The sequence below is a fragment of the Ciconia boyciana genome, chromosome 8, assembly GCF_034638445.1.
Source record: "Ciconia boyciana chromosome 8, ASM3463844v1, whole genome shotgun sequence".
Lineage (NCBI taxonomy): Eukaryota > Metazoa > Chordata > Aves > Ciconiiformes > Ciconiidae > Ciconia > Ciconia boyciana.
The window spans coordinates 18362019-18370871 of NC_132941.1; the positions used below are offsets into that span (position 1 = coordinate 18362019).

At 44.5% G+C, this 8853-nt stretch overlaps 1 protein-coding gene across 1 annotated transcript in view; it reads right to left on the bottom strand.

Moving 5' to 3' along the window:
- TRPM1 (transient receptor potential cation channel subfamily M member 1) overlaps nucleotides 1-1653 on the bottom strand; it is a 125837-nt gene extending 124184 nt beyond the window's left edge. Inside the window, exon 1 of the mRNA XM_072869546.1 lies at nucleotides 1550-1653. The gene's annotated coding sequence lies outside the window, so the exon portion shown is untranslated. The remainder of the gene's footprint in view (nucleotides 1-1549) is intronic.
- Between the last annotated feature and the right edge of the window lie 7200 nt (nucleotides 1654-8853).

Sequence of the window (8853 nt, forward strand, 5' to 3'; positions counted from 1 at the left end):
AACTATTCAATAAATCACAAAATAACACTGTGCAATAATAAAGTCAGATGCCAATTACTGACTCTTTTTACAGTCCATTCCCACTGAAGTCAAAGGCAAACTTCCAAGACAAGTATAAATGGAGACTTGGAGATGGATTTGTTCAAGTACTTTTTCAATAGATGCCTTACAATGCAGACAATACTTTAAAAAAAGTCACTGTATACCTTAATCCCACTTGCTTTGCTGAAGATGAGTGAGATTTGCAACTCTGAAAATCCCACTAAATATTATCTGAATTTCCAGGAGTTTAAACAGCTTTGAAGAAATGCATTCATGCATGAAATTCACCCTGTGTTGGGGCCAGAAGAGGATTTTACCAGCTCCATTGGGAACTAAGGTATACTGAGGCCTTGTGACGTACTGAGCAGGGAATCTCATCCTCATCATACTCTTTAAGGTTGCACATGCCATGTTATAAATTAGTGTTAAAACTCAAGATGCCATAATGTAACTGCCGTATTTGAGAGGAATATAACAGATCACAGCACAGAGCCAGGCTGTACATGACAAACAGCAACTCCTCACAGACTCTGTCAAAAATTATGTTCCTGGAAGCCCCACAGTGCCAAAGGAGATTCCCCTTGTATGGGAACTTTCCAGAGACAAGTACTGTCCAGTTAGCAAGGGCTGGCAACAGAGTCCTGCCCATTTGCCTTATCATGAATTGGAATGAGTCGTTAGTCACTAACTGCAGGTTCTGTCGGACTCACTGAGGGCAATTAGGTGAACAGTTGAGTTTAAATTTTAACTCATAGATACAAAACGTTGCTTTTCTAAGAGTAGTTCAAGTACACTTCAAATTCCACAAGAAAACCTCTATTTTCCATGGCAGAAGAGCTTCCTAGTTCTTGCAGGAAGCAAGTTTCTCATCCATATTCGAGAAAGCACTGTGCTCCAGATGACTGCCACCAAATACCATTTAAACCAATCAATGAATTCCATGAGCACAGACACTAATGAAGTCAGTTTTCTATGGTTCTGTATCTTATGGGCTCACTGCTGCATAATAACAGATGAGCTTATGATACAGTCTCCCTCTCATATAATTATTTGGTCTCTTCCATACTATTAGCCTATTTAAAGTAGTTTCAGACACTGCTTTGCTGTTAAAGCTAGCCAAAATTAGCCAGGGGAATTTGCAGGAGACAGACAAATGTCAAGGTTGCATTAGGTCTCCCTGATTTAGGAATCTAGGCTAAAAATAATCTATCCTCTGCACAGCTATTGTTAACCTGCTGTACTGTTGGGAAAGACCAGGAAGAGAAAATTCTTAAAATTCTGAGCATGTCTTCTCTTACTCTCTGAATACAGAAATCAGAGTAAATTCTTTTCTGCAGGCCAAACTCCAGTCAACCTAGGAAAATACAGGATTCCCCAGATCTAATACTGCCTAGTGCCAACAGAACATTGCCCGGGTCACTTCCAGAGAACAGTCCCCAAGCGTATGTTCCCAAACACAGACATGCCTACCCATTTATTTGTAAAGTTAATATTTAACAGTTCTGACCTCAGTCACTGGGGGAGCCTGTGTTTCCTCAACACAGCATGGAGAAAAGCAACTTGCTTCATTGGAAGACACAGTGGAGTGATGAGCCTTTTGCATTCACAAAATTCACCCAGGTTCCATTTGGCTGTGCTTCCATCCAGACCTTAAGAAAGTCAGGAAGAGGATAAGCTTTAAGTGTCAAAAAGAACATATAGTCCGTTGTCCAAGACATACCCACTTACAAAGCCAGTACTGCTACTACATTATTTTAGACCTGGGTAAAATCCTTTTACTTCTCCATCATAATTTCCTTGTTAAATGAGGCAATAGTATATACCATCATTTCCTGCAGTGTATTTTTCAAAGATTATTTGTTATCTATAGAATTTTGAACATGAAAGTGGCCAGAGTGAACTAAACATTATTATATCTTCAAGAGCAGAAAACTGAACATATTTGACAGGTAATTTGAAGTACATGTGGGCAGATATTTTGTAGCCCACATATTCACTTTCATCAGTTATTTGTTCTTCTTAAGGGTCTCAACAGAACTGCTTACATTTTTCTTTAATAAATCTGATATTTAAAAAGCCATTTATTTAATGACTTCATGGAAACCTTAAACTATTAAAGCTCAGCTTGGAAAATCCTTTTTGTCACAACTTGCAAGCTTGATTCTTCACTTTCTCACTACGTGACTACTTGTTCATTGCTCACTGAAAACAGTAGAAGCCCTTTAAGTTACTTTAGATCAGACCCTTACAGCAATATAAGACCTCAGTTAAAAAAACAAAATTAGTTCTGATTTACATTAGCAAAAGTGAAGGAAGAGTTGCAGACTACAGTCAGACCTAAATTAAGATCAGAAATTTTGCCAAACACAAAAAGGAGTTTTAACTACAGTCACAGCTACACCTACAGCTACACCTTATCATCATGTCTTACAGCTGCATTGTTCAATATGCTGATGAAAGCCAGGCACATCTGTTTTGGTTTTTTTTTTGAAGCCAACATAATTGATAACCTCACACATTCTATTACTCTCTCACTAATACTTAAATGAATGCAACATCCACTTTATTTAATTACAGCAGCATAGAGAACCCACAAATGAAACAGGACACTTCTAGTCAAGGCAAGATTATATGGGTGCAAAACCACTTGTTCACAAAACTGTCCAAATCTAATTACCATGTCAGATATACTAAAACCAGAAACAACCCACAGTATGAAGCCAATCTTTCCAAACTTGTATAACTAGCTTTAAAAAAAAAATTATGAGAAAAATTTAATCTTTACCATATCTCTTTTCTCTATGTAAAACAGGTTAAATTCTGACAGATATTGTTAAAATGTATCCCTTCCTTCTGTGGTACTAAACATGTTTGAAAAGGAGTCTGAGACAGATCTTTAGGTACCTCCAGAGTGGGATGAAAAGTGAAAGGACATATGGTCCATTTTACCATCAACTGTGAAATTATGAGCTTTTATTGTTTTCTCCCAAATACAATCTTCTCTTTATGTTGTTTTTTCATTAGATATTTTCAGACATGACTCTGAAGAACTTTTGCAGTCCCTAAAGCTTCTAGATTGTAAACTTCAAATGCAACACATCATGAAGAGTAAATATTTGCAGTGAAATACGCACTTAGAGTTTGATCAACACAAATGAACTTATACGTGCACTCCCATCAAATTCAGTGGGACCACTTGATTAAGTAAGGACCACCACAACACAGAAACATTTGAGCGATGATGTCTTTCGATCACCTGTTATATGAGGTGCAGAACTTATCTAAGTAGCATCTAAAGTACTTTTCATAGTACGCAAAATAATAATCGATCAAACAGTCCAAAAGCAAAGAATACGAGTCCAACAGCAAAACATAAGAGTGTAAGCTTCTGAAAGTGAGTTCTGAAAGTACCATAAAATTGCTGTCCTTTGAAGGGTTACAATTTGGTTTACTGTGTTTCCTCTGTTAGTTCACTGAGCACTTCTATTCAGTGTTTTGGTGTGATGGCAGGATGACATCAAGGCTGCATCTGAGTGATGATCCACACAGACAGAGTTGCCCACACTAACAGGCCAGTCTCCACTAGAGTCTCTGACACGATGAAGAGTCAGCAGTCAAGTCTAACAAAGGCCGAACTTCCTATCTATCAGCCAAAACATTCTGACTGAGCAAAAAGTACTACAAATCTCCCCTACAGTTTGGCACCAAGAGACAGCTAGGATAAGCCCAAAAGAAGAATATGCTGCAAATAGTAAGCAAAAGCTATGAGAAAACAGAAGATTTGTCATCTTTAGTAGCCTCCAATGGCATGATTTTTAGGGAGACTAAGTGAAAGATAAAGTTACCATTACTCTGCTGAAACCAAAGGCAGAATGTGAGTGCGCAAAGAGCTGAAGTCCGGCAGATAAATCAGGCCTGCAGCACAGGTATTCTTACTGTCACCTGAAGCTGAACTAATCAGTTAAGCTCTTTTTACACTCAGAAATATAATTTTGTATTTCAGCTTTACAACAGACAGACCATAAACTCCGGACCAAAATTCCCCATGCTTCAAAACAAACTTCAGTGGATAAATCCCCTCTGGCAACATACTGAGATGACTAGTCTCAGTACAGTGACTGATACTGCATAGCAAAATAAAGGTCTGTAGATATGTAGCTGTCAATTTATTTGGCTCAGCTGTGTTCAATTTGTCAACTATTCAGAGAAAAGATGACACTCCAGAACATGCATATGCAAACAAGGCTACCCTTGAACGACTTCCTCATTTTGTCTGTTCATTTAAGAACGTATGGGGCACTCAACCCTCTCACCATTTTCAAATGACGTTGATCTTTTTATCTAGTCTCAGAACTACGCAACTTTTTTGGTGTGTATGGTTCTAGAGACCTGTATTTATCCGAACAAATCCTGTCACGAGATACCATTTGTCTATGATTATTTAACATGTTGTGACAGAAGCCCATGTTGTAATGCAGTGGGAATTTACTAGTGGACACTTTTGAAGAATAACATGGTGCCACACTCTCAAGAGGTTCATAAAGTATTTGTAGAGTAAATCACCCCTCCAAAGGGCAAAGGGCAAAAGCATTACTAATGCACACTTGAGACTCCTGTTCTAATGCTGTGGTTTAAAGTGCTGAGGGCGTTCCTGCACTTAAGAGATTACTTTTGCTCTCTTCACCCTGGACACCCCCAAGGTAAATGCTCTTTGCCACTGGCTGATTTGTTATGTATTAAAGGAGCTGGTAGCAAAGGGTATGGGGATGAACATAGCATTTGTCCTGAAAAGCCAGAAAATCCCCTAATACCCAAGAAAGCTATAAAATTGATGTCTCAAAGACACTCCCAACTCACTCAAACTCAGTGACTCATGCTCATTTGGTGTAACACAGCTTTGCTGGCAGAGGCATTAAAGCAACTGGCCTTATTTGCAATGTACGTCACACTCGGGCAGCTGCTGATCAGACAGATATCACTAGTGCCAAAAGTGGTTGGGTGGCAGAGTGCATTCAATTGTGCTCCAGGGTAAAGGAGGAGGGAAGCTGTTCTACATAGGGGAAACAACCTGCTGCTTTTCAGATGAAGACTGTAGGAGAGATGCAAAAGTGAAAGCATCAGATGTTGACACCCGCTCTCCCCATATCCTCTACTAATGACAGAGATGGGGCATTGGTTACTAGATTCATCCTTTGTTAAAAAAGACTGACAATATGTAAATAACTTGGGGGAGGGGGAATTGTTGCCACACTCCAATGGACTTGGACTGAAATAAAGACCATCATTTTTTTATAACAGGAGTATTTCTCATCGTATTGAAATAAAAAGCATATGGGAATTAAAGTTGCAAGATGCAGGCTAACCACAGAAGTATTATTTGTAATATGCAGTAACATGCTACAGTATTTTTGAAGGAAGTAAAGGAAAAGAAGAGATACATGTTCCCTTCCTCCACAATGTCTTTTTCTGTCTAGGTTCACACAGGATACTGAAGCAGATGGCTCTAATCCAGTATGGCAATTCCTACTTCTCATGCAGCACAGCCTCTTTTTCTCTTTGATTACAGGGGATATACAAACACATTACACTGTTATACAGCCTTTAGAGTGAGACAAAGGCGCTTCACTGCTTTTACAAAGTACAGTTTGTGTGTAGTAAATGATACCCCTCTGTGGAAGGAAAGCATTCCATTCCTTTCTCCCCAGATCAGAGCGTGGGTGGACTGCTGAGAGAACACACGTCGGCGTTTTACTTGCATGTTTCCCATTTACCAGAACGAAGGGAAAACTCTTGCCTCTGCCGTTAGAGCAGGTGGAGATTTCAGTGCCTATCCCTAAACCCGTGGGAGGAGAAACACGGGGGGAGGCAGACACTGTTCTCCCCTCAGGAGAGAAGGGACAGGACAGAAACCCCACTTGCCTGCAGGGCAGAACAGTACTGTTTCCTGTCCCCTTCCCTCGCCAGCGGGAGCTGCACAAGTGTTTGTGGCTCTGTGGCGGGCAAGGAGGGACCATTTCTTCCTCGCTCACCCCCACGCCCGCCACACGCACGGCGCGCAGGTGGCAGACGCGCACGCAGGCCTGGCCCCAGGCTCTGGCCCAACACACGGGCTCTTCCTCGGCTCCTCTGCCCACAGTCTCTCAGCTGAGAGAGGCTGTGGGGAGCCGGGCGCGGCGCTGTGGCCGGCCACGGCCACAGCCACGCGTGTCTCGGCGGCCCGGCTGGCGGCAGGGGCGGAAGCTGCACGCGGGCCCCGGCAGAGGCGGGCGGCCCGCGCGAGGAGCACCCATCGCGTGTCAGAGGGCGCTCCGCCCCCGCCCCGCTATTAATAGCGCGGTGGCGCCTGCGGCCGAGGCGCGCGCGGGGCATCCGAGGACAGCAGCAGCGCCCGCTTAAACGGGCAACGGCGCCCTCGCCGCCCTGGGCCTCCTCTTCGCGTCTGCCCCCCGCCCGCCAGGCCCCGCCGCCCGAGCTCGCTTCGGGCTTCATCCGAGGCGCACACGGACTGCGGGCCCCTCTCGTTGCGCCGGTGGGGCCCACCCCGCTCTCCTCAGCCCAGGGAGGCCGCCTCGCCGCCGCGAGCTCCGGCTTTTTCGGAGCCTCCCCGGCTCCGCTGCTGGCTGGGGTTTTCTCCTACGCGGCCTCCCCGCCCCGGCCCGAGAGCGCGGGCTGTCTCTGCTGGACTTCCTCCCTGCTCTTCCTTCGGGTTCTCGTGTTTTAGTTGCATTGACATTAAATATATTACAGGCCATCTGTTGAGATTGAGCCTAGTAAACAAGGATATACTGGAAATGGCTATCAAAAGCACCCACATTTCACATACTCCCTCATTTCTAGCGGTGAGAAATCTAAAAAGGAACATATCTGAAGACCAAGAAGCAAAAGCTTCTGTGGTTTCCATCTTTTCTATACCAGTACTTCTGCAAAAACTTGCCTAGAGTTAGGCCTGACTGATAGAATACAACTTGCAGTGAGGTACATACATCGGTAGTGGAAATTTCACAGAATCACAGAATCATGTAGGTTGGAAAAGGCCTTTAAGATCATCGAGTCCAACCGTAAACCTAACACTACCAAGACCACCACTATACCATGTCCCTAAGCACCTCATCCAAATGTCTTTTAAATACCTCCAGGGATGGCGACTCAACCACTTCCCCGGGCAGCCTGTTCCAATGCTTGATAACCCTTTCAGGGAAGTAAAATTTCCTAATGTCCAGTCTAAACCTCCCCTGGTGCAACTTGAGACCATTTCCTCTCATCCTGTCGCTTGTTACTTGGGAGAAGAGACCGACCCCCACCTCACTACAACCTCCTTTCAGGTAGTTGTAGAGAGCAAGAAGGTCTCCCCTGAGCCTCCTTTCCTCCAGGCTAAACAACCCCAGTTCCCTCAGCTGCTCCTCATAAGACTTCTGCTCTAGACCCTTCACCAGCTTCGTTGCCCTTCTTTGGACACGCTCCAGCCCCTCCATGTCTCCCTTGTAGTGAGGGGCCCAAAACTGAACACAGTAGTCAAGGTGCGGCCTCACCAGTGCCGAGTCCAGGGGCACGATCACTTCCCTACTCCTGCTGGCCACGCTATTTTTGATACAAGCCAGGATGCCATTGGCTTTCTTGGCCACCTGGGCACACTGCTGGCTCATAGTCAGATGGCTGTCAACCAACACGCCCAGGTCCTTCTCTGCCGGGCAGCTTTCCAGCCACTCTTCCCCAAGTAGCATTGCATGGGGTTGTTGTGGCCCAAGGGCAGGACCTTGCACTTGGCCTTGTTGAACCTCATACAACTGGCCCCAGCCCATTGATCCAGCCTGTCCAGGTCCCTCTGTAGAGCCTTCCTCCCCTCAAGCAGATCAACACTCCCACACAACTTGGTGTCCTCTGCAAACTTACTGAGGGTGCACTCGATCCCCTTCATCCAGATCATTGATAAAGATATTAAACAGAACTGGCCCCAACACAGAGCCCTGGGGGACACCACTTGTGACCGGCCACCAACTGGAGTAAACTCCATTCACCACCACTCTCTGGGCCCGGCCATCCAGCCAGTTCTTTACCCAGCGAAGAGTACACCTGTCCAAGCCATGAGCAGCCAGTTTCTCCAGGAGAATGCTGTGGGAAACGGTGTCAAAGGCTTTATTGAAGTCTAGGTAGACAATATCCACAGCCTTTCCCTCATCCCCTAGGCGGGTCACCTTGTCGTAGGAGATCAGGTTGGTCAAGCAGGACCTGCCTTTCCACTTGACTGGGTGTTGATTTTGTCAGGAGGAAAGTGGCTGAAGAGGAGAGCTTGCCCCTCTCTCATGTGATCCTCACTATCGTTTAGAAAGCTGGGATAACCCAAACAAATAAAGACCTTCAAAGCCTTAAGTAAGTGTTCAAACCTCTTAGTTTCTGCTAAGATCAGAAGGACATTACCCTGTATCTTCTGAATGCAGAACACATGCTTTAACTAAGGTAAAACCCTATCAGACAGAAGGGCTTCGATCTTATCAGCTGCCACCTGCACAACAGCAAGGATCCAGTACACCTTTATGTACATCTTTGAATTTGCAGTTCAGCATGAATTTCACCAGAGGGTCACTAAGAGGAGGAATCCATATTCTGTGAAAAGGACTACAGAGTTATACTTAGCTATGCACCTAGCTTACCAGGAACCTACATTAACTGCCGATTTCCACCTCTCCCTCGCTCTTAACAAGCCACGACAACTTGGTACACTATACTCAATCTTTAGGGCTTAAGCAGAAATTATTGGCTTTGCCCTCAGCCTAACTGAATTAAGTCAACCTTGAACTTTGCTAGATGACTAAA